The sequence below is a fragment of the Tursiops truncatus genome, chromosome 7 (assembly GCF_011762595.2).
Source record: "Tursiops truncatus isolate mTurTru1 chromosome 7, mTurTru1.mat.Y, whole genome shotgun sequence".
Taxonomy (NCBI): domain Eukaryota; kingdom Metazoa; phylum Chordata; class Mammalia; order Artiodactyla; family Delphinidae; genus Tursiops; species Tursiops truncatus.
In genome coordinates, this window is record NC_047040.1 from 110,521,551 (window position 1) to 110,540,167 (window position 18,617).

An 18,617-nucleotide genomic window follows, 5' to 3' on the forward strand; every position below is an offset into this window, starting at 1 on the left:
GTCTCAGCCAGAGCGTGTGCACTGATGCTGATGCTTTTGCTCAGAAGTGACACGTAGCACTCATTTCCACTGCCCATCAGCCGCCGTCCCAACCTGACTGCAAAAGGGGTCTGGGAAGTGCAGGGGAGCCACGGCGCCTCTGTCATGTGCCACAGAGAAAAGACAGGAGGCCAAAGAAGTCAAGTGCCGGGTCCGAGAGCACACAGAAAGTAATTGTCAGAATCAGGCCGTCAGGCCCCGAAGTCCCTGCTTGTAACCAGTACACTATGCTTCCTCTTTCACTGCCCACACATTGATGAGAATGATTTGGGCCCTAAGTTGCTACTTTCCTGATGCCACCCAAGGGCCTCCCATAGGGAGAAGAGGGATGAGGACAGAGGAGGAGACATTTACTAGGGACCGGGCAGGGCCGGCAGTGGGAGCTCGGGGCTAGGGCATGGTCAGGCCAGGCCTGGGGCTGGGGTGGCTGGCGGAGGTTGCGGAAGAGGGACACATCCAGGAGAGGAGAGGCACCACACCCCAGAACGTGCACTTTGCGGGTGGCTGAGTGTCTCCAGGGGCTCCTCCTGGAGGCTCCCTGAGCCCCTCACAACTCAGAGGCCATGAGGTACAGCTCCGCCAGCCCAGCAGCAGCTGTGGCAGGACGGGCTGTGCTCACCAGAGCCACATGGCTCAGCGGCTAGGGCCTCCCAGGAGGCGGACAGTCTATGACATCGGCACTGCCACCCAACAGTAGACTCGTGACTTGTATGAGCCATTCACATGCCGTGCCATGGGCTGATGGCCCTTCGCTCTGACTGACAGAGCCACCTTCCTGATGCCAAATGTTACCCAGGGAACTGAGGAGGTCAGGGGTTTCTCCCTATGACTCCCCAGTGTGCCCCTCGGGGCACTGACAATGACCCTATGGGTTTGACCTCAGTGCCTTCAGTGTGTACCGCAAGGCCTGGCACCGCAAGGCCTGGCCCTAGGCACCATTTGGGTGGAGGGACGATGGAGAGATGGGTGGGTGGGCAGGTGGTGATGCGTACACGGCAATCTCAGGCTTCCCCCATGCTCGAGCCTCTGCAGGGGCACAAAGTGTGGTCAGCCCACGGCGTGGGGAGGGGAGCCCCGTGCACACACCTGCCTCCTCTGTGGCGAAGGGTTGGGATTTGTCTCCTATTCACAGAGTCCTAGAGATGTGCCCTGCTCGTTTCAGAAAGCACGGGAAAGTTCCAGCAGGCACTGCAAGGAAAATAAAACACTCTAGAACAAGAATTCAAAGGAAGAAAGTTCTACTTTGCATATTTGTAGTAAAGGTAATTGCTCCCCGTGAAATTATATGGACTCCTCCTTTTATAGCCCAGTGCAAGAGCAAGTTGTGAAATACGGGAAATTTCAAGATTTAATTAAAACACAGTTCACTGCACTGAAGTTCGCTTATAAAATATTGCAAAGATTAATGTGAGATATCAAACCAGACTATTTGTGCACAACCTGTTGGGTCATAATTTATGGGAACAAGAGGAAACGAAAAAGATCATAGCTTTAAAATGAATTTACTGCTTCTCTGGCTTAAGTAAAATGGAAATAATAAAAACCCTCGGGTCAGCTTAGCTGCACCAGAATGAAATAGCAGGCAGGCCAGGTGGGAGACAATCAGTTAGCAGGTATCTGTCAGGGTCCGCTGAAGGCACTGCTGTACTTGTTGGGAGGGGCAGAAGAGAGGGACAAGGGGTCCCCGCCTTACCCCATTTATTCCTCATATGACTACAATGATGATTAACCCTGCTTTCCAGATGAGCTCAGGGAGACCAAGCAACTTGTCCAAGCCTACAGTGCCAGGAGGTGGCAGAGCTGGGAATGCACCAGCCATCTGGCTCAGAGTCCATGCTGTCCCACTGTGCTCTGTCCTTGCAGGGCCCTGATCATCTAAGTGAGGGGATGTGGGTGGAACATGCCAAGCACCAGACCCAAACAGGGACACCCAGCACAGGACAGGAGCAGCTGGACAATGACCCCCCAAAACACCCATGTCCTGATCCCTGGAACCATGAGTGTTACCCTGTGTGACTGTTAATTTCAATGTGTCAACTTGGCTGGGTCACAGTACCTAGCTATTTGGTCAAACACTATTCTAGATGTTTCTGTGAAGGTGTTTTTAATTGCTCCCTAAGTCCACAGCCTCAATTTTGGGATGATTCCTTGTCTCTTCAGGTATTGCACAGGTACAGGGTGCATCAGGTTGATTGTGGAGATTTAATCTACTGCTCCTGAGGTTGCACAGAGGAATTTCCCTTTTCTTTTTTCACACAGCACCTGGGGAACCTGGGGTTCAGCTTTGGATTTGGCCCTGCCTCTGAATGTAGGTCACCCTCTGGCATCTGTTCTTCACCCAGAGATGAGGGGTTAAAGGAGCGGCTGATTAGGGGGCTCTGGCTCACTCAGGCCCAGGGGAGGGAGGGGTACTGAATGGGGGGCAAGCCTGCGGCAGCAGAGGCCAAAATGATGTTGCAACAGCCTGAGGCATGCCGTGTGTTCTCCTGGGGAAGCTGTCCCTGGATCACAGGATCCTGGCAGTGACGGGCTGCACAGGCTCCCAGAAGTGGAGATGTGGATAGTGACCTGTGTTTGCACACAAGATTCTTGGTGGCTGCAGCAGCCTTAGCATTTCATGCCCGTCTCTGGTATCTGCACTGATAACCGTGGCTCGCACCCATCTCTGAAGCTCGTTTACACTGTTCTCTGAATCTCCTCTCCTCGCGCACCCCAAAACAATAGTCTCTTGCCTCTTAGGCAGGTCCAGAGTTTTTCCTGGACTCCCTCCCGGCTAGCTGTGGCGCACTAGCCCCCTTCAGGCTGTGTTCATGCAGCCAACCCCAGTCCTCTCCCCGGGGTCTGACCTCCGAAGCCCAAGCCTCAACTCCCAGCCCCCACCCACCCCAGCGCCCTCTTCCGCGGAGCCTGTGCAGCCTGCCACTGCCAGGTTCCCGGGATCCAGGGACAACTTCCCCGGGAGAACGCATGGCGGGCCTCAGGCTGGTGCAACGTCACACCGACCTCTGTCGCCGCAGGCCCGCCCCGCACGCAGTGCCCCCCCGCCCCCCCCCCCCCCCCCCCGGCCTGAGTGTGCCAGAGCCCCCGAATCAGCGGCTCCTTTAACCCCGTCCTGTCTGAGCAAAAAACAGACGCCCTCCAGCGACCTACACGCAGAGGCAGGGCCAAATCCAAAGCTGAGCCCCTGTGAGCTGTGAGAACAAAGAAGAGAAAGGGAAATCTCTCCCAGCAGCTTCAGGAGCAGCGGATTAAAGCTCCACAATCAACTTGATGTACCTGCATCTGTGGAATACATGAATAGACAACGAGTCATCCCAAACTGAGGAGGTGGGCTTCGAGAGCAAGATCTATGATTTTTTCCCCTTTTCCTCTTTTTGTGAATGTGTATGTGTATGCTTCTGTGTAAGATTTTGTCTGTATAGCTTTGCTTCCAACATTTGTCCTAAGGTTCTATCCGTCCCTTTTTTTTTTTTCTAAATAATTATTTTTTAATTCAATAACTTTATTATACTTTATTTTATTTTACTGTATCTTCTTTCTTTCTGTCTTTTTTCCTTCCTTCCCTCCTTCCTTCCTCCCTCCCTCCTTTCTTTCCTTCTTGCCTTCTTTCCTTCTTTGCTTCTTTCTTTCTTTCTTCCTTCTTTCCTTCCTTCCTTCCTTCCATCCTTTCTTTCTTTCTTTCTTCATACTTCTACTAATTCTCTCTACTTTTTCTCCCTTTTATTCTGAGCCGTGTGGATGAAAGGCTCTTGGTGCTCCAACCAGGAGTCAGGGCTCTGCCTCTGAGGTGGGAGAGCCAACTTCAGGACACTGGTCAACAAGAGACCTCCCAGTTCCACATAATATCAAATGGGAAAAATCTCCCAGAGACCTCCATCTTAACACCAGCACCCAGCTTCACTCAACAACCAGCAAGCTACAGTGCTGGACAACCTATACCAAACAACTAGCAAAACGGGAACAAAACCCCACCCATTAGCAGAGAGGCTGCCTAAAAACATAATAAGGCCACAGACACGCCAAAACACACCACCAGACGTGAACCTGCCCACTAGAGAGACAAGATCCAGCCTCATCCACCACAACACAGGCACTAGTCCCCTCCACCAGGAAGCCTACACAACCCACTGAACCAACCGTAGCCACTGGGGACAGACACCAAAAACAACAGGAACTACGAACCTGCAACCTGCAAAAAGGAAACCCCAAACACAGTAAGATAAGCAAAATGAGAAGACAGAAAAACACACAGCAGATAAAGGAGCAAGATAAAAATGCACCAGACCTAACAAATGAAGAGGAAATAAGCAGTCTACCTGAAAAAGAATTCAGAATAATGATAGTAAGGATATCCAAAATCTTGGAAATAGAATGGACAAAATGCAAGAAACAGTTAACAAGGACCTAGAAGAAATAAAGATGAAACAAGCAACAATGAACAACACAATAAATGAAATTAAAAGTACTCTAGATGGGATCAATAACAGAATAACTGAGGCAGAAGAATGGATAAGTGACCTGGAAGATAAAATAGTGGAAATAACTACTGCAGAGCAGAATAAAGAAAAAGGAATGAAAAGAACCGAGGACAGTCTCAGAGACCTCTGAGACAACATTAAACACACCAACATTCGAATTATAGGGGTTCCAGAAAAAGCAAGGGACTGAGAAAATATTTGAAGAGATTATAGTTGAAAACTTCCCTAATATGGGAAAGGAAATAGTTAATCAAGTCCAGGAAGCACAGAGAGTCCCATACAGGACAAATCCAAGGAGAAATACACCAAGACAAATATTAATCAAACTGTCAAAAATAAAATACAAAGAAAGCATATTAAAAGCAGCAAGGGAAAAACAACAAATAACACACAAGGGAATCCCCGTAAGGTTAACAGCAGATCTCTCAGCAGAAACCCTACAAGCCAGAAGGGAGTGGCAGGACATACTGAAAGTAATGAAGGAGAAAAACCTGCAACCAAGACTACTCTACCCAACAAGGATCTCATTCAGATTTGATGGAGAAATTAAAACCTTTACAGACAAGCAAAAGGTGAGAGATTCACCACCACCAAACCAGCTTTACAACAAATGCTAAAGGAACTTCTCTAGACAAGAAACACAAGAGAAGGAAAAGACCTATAATAAAGAACCCAAAACAATTTAGAAAATGGGAATAGGAACATACATATTGGTAATTACCTTAAATGGAAATGGACTAAATGCTCCCACCAAAAGACACAGATTGGCTGAGTGGATACAAAAACAAGACCCTTATATATGCTGTCTACAAGAGACCCACTTCAGACATAGAGACACATACAGACTGAAAGTAAGGGGATGGAAAAAGATATTCCATGCAAATGGAAACCAAAAGAAAGCTGGAGCAGCAATTCTCATATCAGACAAAATAGACTTTAAAATAAGGACTATTAGAAGAGACAAGGAAGGACACTACATAATGATCAAGGGATCGATCCAAGAAGATACAACAATTGTAAATATTTACGCACCCAACATAGGAGCACCTCAATACATAAGGCAAATACTAACAGCCATAAAAGGGGAAATCGACAGTAACACATTCATAGTAGGGAACTTTAACACTCCACTTTCACCCATGGACAGATCATCCAAAATGAAAATTAATAAGGAAACACAAGCTTTAAATGATACATTAAACAAGATGGACTTAATTGATATTTATAGGACACTCCATCCAAAAACAACAGAATACACATTTTTCTCAAGTGCTCATGGGACATTCTCCAGGATAGATCATATCTTGGGTCACAAATCAAGCCTTGGTAAATTTAAGAAAATTGAAATTGTATCAAGTATCTTTTCTGACCACAACGCCATGAGACTAGATATCAATTACAGGAAAAGATCTGTAAAAAATACAGACATATGGAGGCTAAACAATACACTACTTAATAATGAAATGATCACTGAAGAAATCAAAGAGGAAATCAAAAAATACCTAGAAACAAATGACAATAGAGACACAATGACCCAAAATCTATGGGATGCAGCAAAAAACAGTTCTAAGGGGGAAGTTTATAACAATACAAGCCCACCTTAAGAAGCAGGAAACATCTTGAATAAACAACCTAACCTTGCACCTCAAGCAATTAGAGAAAGAAGAACAAAAAAACCCCAAAGTTAGCAGAAGGAAAGGAATAATAAAAATCAGATCAGAAATAAATGAAAAAGAAATGAAGGAAACAACAGCAAAGATCAATAAAACTAAAAGCTTGTTCTTTGAGAAGATAAACAAAATAGATAAACCACTAGTGAGACTCATCAAGAACAAAAGGGAGAAGACTCAAATCAATAGAATTAGAAATGAAAAAGGAGAGGTAATAACTGACACTGCAGAAATACAAAAGATCATGAGGGATTACTACAAGCAATTCTATGCCAATAAAATGGACAACCTGGAAGAAATGGACATTCTTAGAAAAGCACAACCTGCCAAAACTGAATCAGGAAGACATAGAAAATATGAACAGACCAATCACAAGCACTGAACTTGAAACTGTGATTTAAAATCTTCCAACAAACAAAAGCCCAGGACCAGATGGCTTCACAGGCGAATTCTATCAAACATTTAGAGAACAGCTAACATCTATCCTTCTCAAACTCTTCCAAAATATAACACAGGGAGGAACACTCCCAAATTCCTTCTACGAGGCCGCCATCACCTTGATACCAAAACCAGACAAGAATGTCACAAAGAAAGAAAACTACAGGCCAATATTACTGATGAACATAGATGCAAAAATCCTCCACAAAATACTAGCAAACAGAATCCAACAGCACATTAAAAGGTTCATACAACATGATCAAGTGGGGTTTATTCCAGGAATGCAAGGATTCTTCAATATACTCAAATCTATCAATGTGATAAACCATATTAACAAATTGAAGGAGAAAAACCATATGATCATCTCAATAGATGCAGAGAAAGCTTTTGACAAAATTCAATGCCCATTTATGATAAAAACCCTGCAGAAAGTAGGCATAGAGGGAACTTTCCTCAACATAATAAAGGCCATATATGACAAGCTCACAGCCAACATCATCCTCAATGGTGAAAACCTGAAAGCATTTCCACTAAGATGAGGAACAAGACAAGGTTGCCCACTCTCACCACTCTTATTCAACATAGTTTTGGAAGTTTTAGCCACAGCAATCAGAGAAGAAAAGGAAATAAAAGGAATCCAAATCAGAAAAGAAGTAAAGCTATCACTGTTTGCAGATGACATGATACTATACATAGAGAATCCTAAAGATGCTACCAGAAAACTACTAGAGCTAATCAATGAATTTGGTAAAGTAGCAGGGTACAAAATTAATGCACAGAAATCTCTGGCATTCCTATATACTAATGATGAAAAATCTGAAAGTGAAATCAAGAAAACACTCCCATTTACCATTGCAACTAAAAGAATAAAATATTTAGGAATAAACCTACCTAAGGAGACAAAAGACCTATATGCAGAAAATTATAAGACACTGATGAAAGAAATTAAAGATGATACAAATAGATGGGGAGATATACCATGTTCTTGGATTGGAAGAATCAACATTGTGAAAATGACTCTACCACCCAAAGCAATCTACAGATTCAATGCAATCCCTATCAAACTACCACTGGCATTTTTCACAGAACTAGAACAAAAAATTTCACAATTTGTATGGAAAAACAAAAGACCCCGAATAGCCAAAGCAATCTTGAGAACGAAAAATGGAGCTGGAGGAATCAGGCTCCCTAACTTCAGACTATACTACAAAGCTCCAGTAATCAAGACAGTATGGTACTGGCACAAAAACAGAAAGATAGATCAATGAAACAGGATAGAAAGCCCAGAGATAAACCCACGCACATATGGACACCTTATCTTTGATAAAGGAGGCAGGAATGTACAGTGGAGAAAGGACAGCCTCTTCAATAAGTGGTGCTGGGAAAACTGGACAGATACAGGTAAAAGTATGAGATTAGATCACTCCCTAACACCATATACAAAAATAAGCTCAAAATGGATTAAAGACCTAAATGTAAGGCTAGACACTATAAAACTCTTAGAGGAAAACATAGGCAGAACACTCTATGACATAAATAACAGCAAGATCCTTTCTGACCCACCTCCTAGAGTAATGGAAATAAAAACAAAAATAAACAAATGGGACCTAATGAAACTTCAAAGCTTTTGCACAGTAAAGGAAACCATAAACAAGACCAAAAGACAACCCTCAGAATGGGAGAAAATATATGCAAATGAAGCAACTGACAAAGGATTAATCTCCACAATTTACAAGCAGCTCATGCAGCTCATTAACAAAAAAACAAAAAACACAATCCAAAAATGAGCAGAAGACCTAAATAGACATTTCTCCAAAGAAGATATACAGACTGCCAACAAACACATGAAAGAATGCTCAACATCATTAATCATTAGAGAAATGCAAATCAAAACTACAATGAGATATCATCTCACACCAGTCAGAATGGCCATCATCAAAAAATCTAGAAACAATAAATGCTGGAGAGGGTGTGGAGAAAAGGGAACACTCTTGCACTGCTGGTGGGAATGTGAATTGATACAGCCACTATGGAGAACAGTATGGAGGTTCCTTAAAAAACTACAAATAGAACTACCATATGACCCAGCAATCCCACTACTGGGCATATACCCTGAGAAAACCAAAATTCAAAAAGAGTCATGTACCAAAATGTTCATTGCAGCTCTACTTACAATAGCCCAGCGATGGAAACAACCTAAGTGCCCATCATCGGATGAATGGATAAAGAAGATGTGGCACATATATACAATGGAATATTACTTAGCCATAAAAAGAAATGAAATTGAGCTATTTGTAATGAGGTGGATAGACCTAGAGTCTGTCATACAGAGTGAAATAAGTCAGAAAGAAAAAGACAAATACCATATGCTAACACATATATATGGAATTTAAGAAAAAAATGTCATGAAGAACCTAGGAGTAAGACAGGAATAAAGACACAGACCTACTGGAGAACGGACTTGAGGATATGGGGAGGGGGAAGGGTGAGCTGTGACAGGGCGAAAGAGAGTCATGGACATATACACACTACCAAACGTAAGGTAGATAGCTAGTGGGAAGCAGCCACATAGCACAGGGAGATCAGCTTGGTACTTTGTGACTGCCTGGAGGCGTGGGATAGGGAGGGTGGGAGGGAGGGAGACGCAAGAGGGAAGAGATATGGGAACATATGTTTATGTATAACTGATTCACTTTTTTATAAAGGAGAAACTAACACACGATTGTAAAGCAATTATACCCCAATAAAGATGTTAAAAAAAAAAGATAATGCAGAAAATTTTCCCCAAAATGATGACAGATATCAAACCACATATTCGAAGGAGTTACAACCTGTATGAGAACAACCTCTAAGTACATCAGAGTAAAAGTGCTAAAAGAGAGAGAAAGAGAGAGATTGTTTATGCAGCCAGAAGAAAAAGATCACCTCCAGCAGAGCAACAACAATAAGACTGACAGAAAATCCCTCTCAGAAACAATGGAAGCCAGAAGAAAATGGAACGGCATCTTTAAAGTGCAGAGGAAACAAAACAATTGCCAATCTACTATTCTATACCCAGAAAAATGTATCCTTGAAAACAAAGGCAAAACAAAACATTTCAAACAAACAAAAGTACAGAATTCATCATCAGGAAACTCACTCTAAAAAAATACTACAGTAAGTTCTTTGAGCAAAAGCATGGAAATGCAGGAAGAAATGAAGCAGAACGCAAAGGATAAAAATATGGAAAAATCTAAATGAATACGAACTGTACAAACAAAAATAATATTAATGCTTTGTGTGGTTTAAAAATATATGTGAAATTTGTATAATGGCAAAAATATCACAAAAGTTGGTAAGGAATAAATAATGTTAAAGTGGTCTAAGGTCCAAGCATTCCTGGAAAATAGTAAAAGTACTAATTTAAATTAGACCCTAATTAGTCAAAGATACATGCTGTAACCCTAAGTGTAAACCCTCAGAAATTAATTAAATGTATACCAACCATGTTAATAAAGAGGTAAAAAATTAAATAATAAAAATATACCTGATGACGGCAAAAGAAGGTAAGAAAGTAAAGAAAAAGGCCCATAGCATAGGTGGAAAAGGAAATTGAAAAAAGAACATGATCAATTTTAACCCAAAATATAGCAGCAATTGAATTAAATGTAAACGGGCTGAATACTCCAAAAATTGAGACTTCATAAAAAGTAAAACTACATGTTGCTTATAAGAGATACACCTTAAATAAAACGACAAAAAGACTGAGAGTGAGAGAATGGAAAAGATATACATGAAAAATCTAATCAGAAGAAAGCTGATATGAAAATACCAATATCAGACAAAGCAGATTTTTTAAGTCAAAAACTTTGAAAACACATTACTCAACAGAAACAGGAACATCTTCATATGATGAAAGGATCAATCCATCAGGAAGATATAACATTTCTAAACACGAATGCACCTCATAGAATAATTTTAAATTACATAAAGCAAAACCAGATGACACTAAAAGGAGAAATAGACAAATCCACAATCACAGTGACAGACCTGAGCAATTGATAAGACAAGTAGACAAAAAAGTATTGAGAATACACGTGATCTGAATAGCACCACCAACAAATCCTCCTAACCAACAGGTACAGAAGACTGTGCCCCACCGCAGAATGTTTGCTCCTTCCAGGAGCACATGAAATATTTATCAAATTGGCCATATATTGGGCCTTAAGCAAGCTTCAGGTCTTAGAATCACTCAGAGTATGTTCCTTGAGCATTCTAAATCAGAAGTCAATAACAAAAGTTAAATATAAAATCCCTACATGTTTAGAAATTAAGCAAAATGATAAATCCATGAGTCAAAGAAAAAAGTCACAGTTGAAATTTTAAAATACTTTTAAATGATAATGAAAATATGACATATCAAAGTTTGTGGGATACAGCTAGATTCAAAATTAGTGAGAATTATATAGCCATAAATGTAAATAATAGAAGAAGAGAGGCTAAAAAATAAAGTACCTTCTTAAAAATAAGAAAAAAGTAAAGAAAGTAAAAACAGTCATAGGAACAATAAGAAGAAGAACAGAAATTAAAGAAACGGAAAACATATAATACAAAAAATCAACATCACCAATTTTTAAATTCTAAGCTATCTAGTCAAGAAATAAGGAGAAAAGGCACAATCAACTAATATCAGAAACAAAAAGGGGATCATTGGTATAGATTATACAGAGATTAAAAAGATAGAAAAAGAATTTGATAAAAACTTTATGGTAACACATATGAAAATTTAAATAAAATGGATAAATTCCTTGAAAAACACAACTTACCAAAACTGATGTAAAAAGAAAATCTGAATAGGTAGATATCTTTTTTAAAATTGAATCATTAACTAAAATTCTTCCAATAAAGACATCTCCAGTTCTAACTGGCTTTACCAATAAATTCTATTGAATATTAAAAAGAAATGACACAAATCTTACACAAACTCTTCCAGATAGTGGAAAAGAAAGGAACATTTCCCAACTCATTTTAATATTGCTACCAAAAATTAAGGGCATTACAAGAAAGGAAAATCACACAACAATATCGGTCATGAACGTAGTTACAAAAGTCATAAACAAAATACTAGCAAATGAATCCAGTGATATACAACAAAGAAACAAGTTAAATTTATTTTAGGAAAGCAAAATTGGTTTACAACTAAAATTCAACCAGTGTAATTCAACACAGTATCAGAATAAGGGAGTAAAATCTTTTGAGCATCTTAATAGATACAGAAAAAACATTTGATAAAATTCAACATCCATTCAGGAAAAAAAGATTTTAACAAACAAGGAACAGAAGGTAACTTCCTTAATCTAATAAATAGTATCTACTAAAAACAATCCCTGCAGCAAGTATCTCTCCTAAACAGTAAAATACTGAAATCCTACCCTCTGGATTCAGGACCAAGAAGGGATGCCCACTGATTACCACTTTCACTTAACATTTTATTGGAGATACTGGCCAATGCCTTAGGCAGGCAGAAAGTAATAAAAGATTTAAGATTTGGTAAGGAAGAAACAAAACTATAATTTATATTTCTATATTCCAGCAACAAAAAAAATAGAAAATGAAACTTGAGAAAGGTACCCACTTATAATAACAGCCAATAAACATGAAATAGCTAAGATTAAATCTAACAAAGGGGGGACCAAGTCCTCTACACAGGAACACGAAACATTATAGAGGGAAAACTTAAAGAGACATAAGCTCACAGACTGGAAGTCCCTATGGTGTACACATGTCAGTTCTCCCCAGATTAATCGACAAACTCAGAGCCATCCAATCAAGCCCCCAGTCTGCTACCCTGCCCCATCCCGGTCATTCCTGGCCCTGAGCTGAGCAAAGGCCCACCAAGGCTGCCGGCTCCAAGCCTGGGAGCTCCACCTGCCTCCCCGCAGAGCCTCAGCCTGATCAGAGGCTTTGGAACCACTTGTGTCCCCAGTCAAGGCCAGTTTATGCGTCCTCAAGTGTCACCTCCAGTTAGCAGACCTGCCTGGCATCATCTTCACCGCAGTGTCCTGTGCAATTCTGCATTGGCTCCTCACATCATCTGCTTCCCTGTCATGCTCTGAGGATGCTCTCCTGACTGCAGACACCTTCCCCACACCACTGGGCATGCCCACCTTCCTCTGAAACAGGCAGCCTGTAGTTAGGCCAACCCGGGTTCTTGTCCCAGGGTCAGCCATCAGCGACACAGCCTGCTTAAGCCTTGTCCCCCCCTGAGCTTCCGTGTCCGCACACACAACCCTGACATTTCAGGGCTGATGTGAGGATTAAGTACAATATAATGCTGAGAGTACCAGGCCAGGTGAGTGGCTGACACACAGTAAGTGTCCCAAAGAAGACAGGTGGGAGATGGCAGGAAAACACGCTTTGCTGTGGGAGAGCTCATGTCTTCCTTCTACGGTGCTGAGTCTAAAGCCAGACTTATTGGGCGGGTTTTCTGTCCTTCCTGAAATAAACTCAACCCTTCTGTGCTTGTCTTTGCAGGCTTCCTCACTGCACAGGTATTCTAAACATCCTAGTCTACTCCGGCCACCATAAAGGAAAATGGAGCCCTGATAGTACAAATTGATAGCAAGTCCTACCTAATTAAGACTGATTTTATGTGAGATCCTGGGGCCTAATGACTTCATATGATGTTGTAATTGCTCTGGAATCCATCCTTATTCCTGACCCCAAAACCTCCTTTGGAAACATGTTTGGTTAGGTGCAATTTAAGTTTTCTAGTTTAATTATCATTTATTGAGCATCTACTATGTGATACTCACTTTACATGCCTTTCTCCAAACCTCATAACAACTTTACAAAATTAGGTATTAATATCCCCAGTTTACAGATGAAGAAAATGACACTCAGAGAAGGGAGATGACCAGCCCAGGACCACTGCTGGAACTGAGTTCACCATGGGTCTCTAACCCTAAATCATGGAGCCTCCTGGGGCCAACATCTGGGAATGTTTCCAGGCCCTCCTTCTACTGAGCACTGAGGATTCCCTTCATCCTAGTAAGTATGACTAGTCCATAAAAGCATTAACGGGGGGGAAGGAGGTGTATCCTTTGAACAAAGTTTTCAGGACACCACAGATTCAGGAATCACTTCTCTACTTGGTCTTATGAAGACCAACAGGTCAGTACTCACCTTAGTTTAGTGTCAAGATTGATTTTCACTAGTGATGAGCGTGTGTTGAGAGTAGGACCCAGAGAAGCTGTAAAAAGTGACACTTTCAGACAACTAACTCCCAAGGTTCTGGGTGCCCAGTTAGAGAGAAAGCAGAGTTCCCTCAAGCACTGTTCACCCAGGTGCCACACAGAGTTGTGCAGCATCCTGGCTATGAGAACCTCACTTGTGAATTGAGCATTTAGCTAAAAGGCAGGAAGGAACTAATATAAAGTGAGCAGTGCTTATGAGTCAAGCTGGGTGCTGTACATGTAAATCTCATCATTGCCCCATTTTTCCAAGGGAAAAAAACCCCTGATGTTTAAAGAATTTACCTAGTTCATCCAAGACTGCATGGCATGGTGTACTGGAAAAAGCATTAGGCTTGAATCCTGGTTCCAACATCTACCAGCTTGGGCAAACTACTTAAAATCTTTGAGTCTCAACTCCCCAACCTGTAAAATGAGATAAGAGATTCCTGCCTCCAGCCAAGATGAATTGACAAGTACCCTCCTGTCTGAAACAGTTGAAAAAACAGGCAAAATATATGAAACAACAGTTTTTTGAGACACTGTACATCAAGCAACAAAGGACAGGAGCCCTGAGAGGTGGTCAACAGGTGAGAAGAGCCTTATGTTGGTCCCAGCTTACTGCCCAGAAAGAGGTTTCAGGCCACAGCCAAAGGAGAGGGTTCCCTAGAGCTCAAAGTCTTCTTGAGTTGAGGGTCTAGGGAGACTGGCTAGTTTGCAGAACAGAGCATCAGGGGAGAGAGAGAATACTGCAGACTTGCAGAGAGCCCTTCTTGAGTATTCAGAGTCCTGATCAGCATGTGCGTACAGTTAGTCCCCTACATAGGAAAGAGCTCTGTTCTGAGAGCACATTCATAAGTCTAATTTGTTTATAAGTCCAACAAAGTTAGCTTAGGTACCCAACTAACACAATTGGCTCTATAGTACTGTACTGTAATAGGTTTATAATATTTTTCACACAAATAATACATGAAAAACAAAGAAATAAGGAGAACATTTTTAATCTTACAGTACAGTACCTTGAAAAGTACAGCAGTACAGTACAACCACTGGCATCCAGGGGTTGGCATCGAGCGAACAGGCAAGAAGAGTTACTGACTGGAGGAGGGAGAGAGGTGGGAGATGGTAGAGCTGAAGGATCATCAACAATAGGAGACGGAGGACAAGCTGCAATTTCACTCAGGCCTTATGTGATTGGACATGCCAAGGCATGTCCACATCTTTGAAAGTTTGCAACTTGAAGATTTGTGTGTAGGGGACTTACTGTGCAAGGAAACTGTGCTCAGCCAGGAAAGAACTACCTAAAAGAATGGAAGGTAGCAGTTCCCAGAACTCACACAGAGCCAGAAATATTGCCTGTCCCCACCAGCCAGACTGGAAAATCTCATGGTTCAAGGTTGTTGGGTGGAGTATACAGAAGGGTCTTGCCTCAAGAATGTGGAATAATTAAACTTAGACTGAGTACAAAATCCAGTCCTGACTACAAAATCTTAAAACCCCAAAGGATCAAACTCTTCCTAAATAATTAAACTGAACCACACAACAAAGTTCAAGAACACTGGTGGGAGTTCAAACTGTCCAGTACCCAACAAGGTAAATATATGATTTCTGACATCCAATGAAAAATTACCAGACAGGTAAAGACACAGGAAAATATGACCCATATTTCTGACTCAGGCTCTTAAGAAAAAGAAATTGGCAAGACAGGAAATAATGCTTCATTTAACCTTGGGTTATTTGTCTTTCCCCAAAACTTCATAAGAGAAACACTAGAAATGTTAATCTTCTTAGAGGATAATAGAAAAGAGATCATCTGGAGTTTATAAAATATCTTGGTTAATAGGTTCATTTTAATAATAGGTGATCCAAGGAGAGGCTGCTCTGCCAGCTCAGCAAGTCTCCTCGAAGACTTTCCAGGGTGTGCTTTACTGCTAAGATGTAATAAAAATACAAAGGGCGGTTGACATTCTTGGCGAACAGTAACACCCTGGCCTAAAACCTGACAAGTCATTTGATTCATTTTATAAACTAATTTTTATAAACGTTCCGCCACTGCTGAGCCAGAATTTGTCAACACAGTTCCCAGTTCACAAAGGAAGGACGTGCCCAGGGCAAAGCCTTGGTGAATAAGTTGCTGGCCCCTGCAGACACAGGACCTAGCCCAGGCCTGGCCCAGCAGGCTTGCCTCTGCCTAGATGGACCCCTCAAACCACTCTCAGACTCGGGGGCTCGGCCTCCCGTGCGGCCAGCCAGATCCTGCAGCCTCTGCATGCGTTGTGCACTGTCATGGGCCCTCCGTGGTCTGTCTGCCTGGACAGTCCAGCATGTTTAGCTCACTGATCCTTAAACTGCTCCAGGTTGGGACCCCTCTAAGCTTCTTTCTTGCCAGTCTTCCCATCCTCAGCCCCCAAAACCTATACTCCAGACCCTGGGCCGGCTTGTTTCTGACTCTGCTGTTCCCACCAGTGTTCAGGTGACACTTTCTCCCTGGAGTGCTGTCTCTACCTTCAGTTGTCCCGACTTGGGCCCTGGGGATACAGAGATGAACGGAAGGTGCCCTCCCACCACCACCGAGCAGCACCCAGGCCAGCAGACCAGAGTTTCCTCCATCACTCCCAAGGGTGGGGAGGGCTTGTGAGCAACTGAATGCCAGACTCGTTTTGGGGGAAATGTCCTCAGGAAAATAGTTACTTTTGTTCCCAGAACGTCAAAGTGCAAAGATGTAAAGTTCTTAGAAAATATAAGCACTAAACAAGTGTATTCCTTATTGGCCACAGCTTTGCTTTTCACAAAACCATCCCAGGTGCCCATGCCCCTAACAGATGTCCGGCAGCCCCAGACCACAGGCTCACACAAAGCACACACCCAGCACCTCACACCAGACCCTGCATGAAAGCTCTTATGGGCTTTTTTAATTCTCACAACAATCCTACAAAAGAGGGCTATAGTTTCCCCAGTTTACAGGAAAGAAACTGACATGCAGAGAGTTAAAATGATCTGCCGGGGAAGGTCATGCAACTGAGAAGTGCAGAGTGAGGATGGAGCTCCAGTGTATGAGTGCCTAACCACTGCACCACACTGCCCCCTATAGATGCAACCCGAAAGGCACTGCAGAGGACTGCTTCTGTCAGCAAACATGCATTGCACACACATTAAATAGTCCTACTACGTGCCAGGTCCAGAAATGAGAAGATTCAGCCCAGGTGTCAAGGAGTCCTCATCGTAAAGACCAGTCAGATATGCAACTAGCGATGATGACGCGGTGGAATTGGTGGTGCTTATCCACACACGGTTCAGGTGCTCACTCACAGTTCAGGTGAGCTGCTTGGCTCACTGATCTGCACACATCAAACCTGATCATTCTAATTGAGTCATTTCCCTTCTCCATGGTCACATGGGGGCCTGGCAGCCTGTAATTCCCTGTGGCCACTGGGCAGCTGCCCCTGCCAGCTCAGCGCCCCCAGCCAGACACAGAAACATTGAGTCCCAGGATGTCTCCCCTCTGCCCGGTCTGAAAATCTATGCTTATTACAATTTACTGTTTGTTTTTAATATTACTTCAAAAGTGGCAAAATCACTTCTTTGGTTGGTCTGCAGACAAGAGTTAAATCCTCATTAAGTTGTAAAAAGGAATAAATATGTTATAAAATGAATTCTAACAAGCTTCGTTGCTCAAAAAAGCAATTTACTGAATACAGTTTGACTTGCATTCCATTATTAATATGCCCAATCACTGTTGCTTTGCAAGAAGTGACTATATGTAGAGGATGTTACTATAGGACCACATTTTTTCTGTGCAACTAGCTGCATACATTTTCTGACAGGCTAATTTATGTATTGATGCTTTTTTTGAATTTTATTTATTTACTTTTTTATACAGCAGGTTCTTATTAGTTATCCATTTTATACACATCAGTGTATACATGTCAATCCCAATCTCCCAATTCATCACACCACCACCCCCATCCCCCGGCCGCTTTCCCCCCTTGGTGTCCATACGTCTGTTCTCTGCATCTGTGTCTCAATTTCTGCCCTGCAAACTGGTTCATCTGTAGCATTTTACTAGGTTCCATATATATGCGTTAATATATAATATTTGTTTTTCTCTTTCTGACTTACTTCACTCTGTATGACAGTCTCTAGATTCATCCTGTATTGATGCTTTTTAAAAGCAAAAGCATTTTGCCTAGAACAGTGTTCCTTGTAATTCATCTTTTGACAAATGTGTGTACTTCTCTGTTTATTTGCTAAATATTGCCTCCTGCTCTGGGATGGTCTGGCCAAGGAGTCAAAATGTCTTCTGGATGAAATAAACACTAAAGGGTGATTAAAGACCAGATGCTGGCTGGTGGGAATGTGTCCACAAGGTATGGTGAGCTCCCAGTTTGAACTTTTTACTGCTGCTAAGTGGGAACTGAATTATTGATAAAACATGATTAAAATTGCTACTTTGGATTTACTTGTTTGCCAATCACCTTCTGTACCAGGTGGAGGTCATTACAAGTTTGCTAAACTAGTCCAAGAAAGCATCAAACCACAGTCGCTTTGATTTAGGACTCCACTAACTTGGAATACACTGGGCTTCATCAGGTTAGCCTGATACACAGGAAGAACGTCCCATCACCCACAGTGCGCAGCTGGAGCTTTCCTCTGCGGGACTCAGTCCTTTACATTGGAAGAGAAATAAGCCCACCCCCGCCGACTTGTGGAGGGCTTTGAAAATTGCAAAGCACTTTGATTTCCAATATTTTATTTGGTCCCAATCTTCACTGTTGATGCCC